This window comes from Schistocerca americana, chromosome 3 (genome assembly GCF_021461395.2).
Source record: "Schistocerca americana isolate TAMUIC-IGC-003095 chromosome 3, iqSchAmer2.1, whole genome shotgun sequence".
NCBI classification, from domain to species: domain Eukaryota; kingdom Metazoa; phylum Arthropoda; class Insecta; order Orthoptera; family Acrididae; genus Schistocerca; species Schistocerca americana.
The window spans coordinates 942,434,014-942,436,576 of record NC_060121.1 but is presented as its reverse complement, the minus strand read 5'-3'; positions in this window follow the sequence as shown (position 1 = coordinate 942,436,576).

The following is a 2,563-nucleotide window of genomic DNA, read 5'->3' as shown; positions in this document are numbered from 1 at the left end:
GAAACTTTATTGACACATTCCTGGGGTCAGATACATCACATGATCACACTGACAGAACCACAGGCACATAGACACAGGCAACAGAGCATGCACAATGTCGGCACTAGTACAGTGTATATCCACCTTTCGCAGCAATGCAGGCTGCTATTCTCCCATGGAGACGATCGTAGAGATGCTGGATGTAGTCCTGTGGAACGGCTTGCCATGCCATTTCCACCTGGCGCCTCAGTTGGACCAGCGTTCGTGCTGGACGTGCAGACCGCGTGAGACGACGCTTCATCCAGTCCCAAACATGCTCAATGGGGGACAGATCCGGAGATCTTGCTGGCCAGGGTAGTTGACTTACACCTTCTAGAGCACGTTGGGTGGCACGGGATACATGCGGACGTGCATTGTCCTGTTGGAACAGCAAGTTCCCTTGCCGGTCTAGGAATGGTAGAACGATGGGTTCGATGACGGTTTGGATGTACCGTGCACTATTCAGTGTCCCCTCGACGATCACCAGTGGTGTACGGCCAGTGTAGGAGATCGCTCCCCACACCATGATGCCGGGTGTTGGCCCTGTGTGCCTCGGTCGTATGCAGTCCTGATTGTGGCGCTCACCTGCACGGCGCCAAACACGCATACGACCATCATTGGCACCAAGGCAGAAGCGACTCTCATCTCTGAAGACGACACGTCTCCATTCGTCCCTCCATTCACGCCTGTCGCGACACCACTGGAGGCGGGCTGCACGATGTTGGGGCGTGAGCGGAAGACGGCCTAACGGTGTGCGGGACCGTAGCCCAGTTTCATGGAGACGGTTGCGAATGGTCCTCGCCGATACCCCAGGAGCAACAGTGTCCCTAATTTGCTGGGAAGTGGCGGTGCGGTCCCCTACGGCACTGCGTAGGATCCTACGGTCTTGGCATGCATCCGTGCGTCGCTGCGGTCCGGTCCCAGGTCGACGGGCACGTGCACCTTCCGCCGACCACTGGCGACAACATCGATGTACTGTGGAGACCTCACGCCCCACGTGTTGAGCAATTCGGCGGTACGTCCACCCGGCCTCCCGCATGCCCACTATACGCCCTCGCTCAAAGTCCGTCAACTGCACATACGGTTCACGTCCACGCTGTCGCGGCATGCTACCAGTGTTAAAGACTGCGATGGAGCTCCGTATGCCACGGCAAACTGGCTGACACTGACGGCGGCGGTGCACAAATGCTGCGCAGCTAGCGCCATTCGACGGCCAACACCGCGGTTCCTGGTGTGTCCGCTGTGCCGTGCGTGTGATCATTGCTTGTACAGCCCTCTCGCAGTGTCCGGAGCAAGTATGGTGGGTCTGACACACCGGTGTCAATGTGTTCTTTTTTCCATTTCCAGGAGTGTATTTTCAGTCATTTCACTTCGCAAAAGAAATCAACATCAACCAAGATGCTAACAGAACACACATAACTTTTGCTCCATGCCCGTGCTTCAAACTCGTACTACTAACTACCCAAAGACAAAGACCGATGGGGTCTCTAATAACATGTAGCAAAGTAAATAGTATTATATGTCGATCTATTTGTGCAAAATCATCTTTGAAACATACATTTCAAATATGAAGTACAAATAATTGTTTATCATTGTTATCTTTCTAAGGAGTCCTTAATCATCATTGTTATTTCATTAAGTGTTTATATAAGTTGACGTTTACACATTTTCGTATAGCTGTATGGTAGTGGATTTCTGGGTTTTGAGTCTTCAACTTGGGAATCAGTCATTTCATATGATCCAAGATCGGTTAATCCATTTATCTCACCATAACCAGTTTTATTACAGTACGCAAATTCATAACCTGCCTTTCACCAAGCTTATTGCAGCATAGGCGTATACTTTGGTGCAGAAAATTGACTGCCGGCCGTGGTGGCCGAGCGGTTCTAGGACTTCAGTCCGGAAACGCGCGCCTGCTACGGTTGCAGGTTCGAATCCTGCCTCGGGCATGGATGTGTGTGATGTCCTTAGTTTATTTTGGTTTAAGTAGTTTCTAAGTCTAGGGGACTGATGACCTTAGATGTTAAGTCCCATAGTGCTTAGAGCCAGAAAATTGACTGTAAGTCACAGAGTGAAGTTCGATGACTAACTAACGGTCAAGTATCGTCACTTGTTGTTTGCCACATTGTAGTCTTACAAAATCTACAATCGTTCTGATATAGAGCTTATACAGCCGAAAGAAGCAAACATGCAGTGGTTGGCAATATTTTGTTTTCGGTGGCAATATCTTCACCAAAAATCTTTGTTTTAAAAACTTGCATCTAGTAGGGCACGAACTGTATGAGGAATCACACAGAAATTGATTCTTTTCACTTATTACATTTTCGCCAAGGACTGAAGTAAGGAAACGTTTCATGTGTTCTTTAGTCTTTTTTCCACTTTTGCTTGCCTCCACATGAATGTTTCGTAGACAGAGTTTTTCAAGCTTCTTTGAAATATTTGGGCCGAAAGTGCCTCTTGAAAACAAATGTACGAGGGCAAGTCGAAAGTTATTTACACTTAATTGCCACAACGTTTGTTACATTGCGCACGTTTCTTCTGTCCT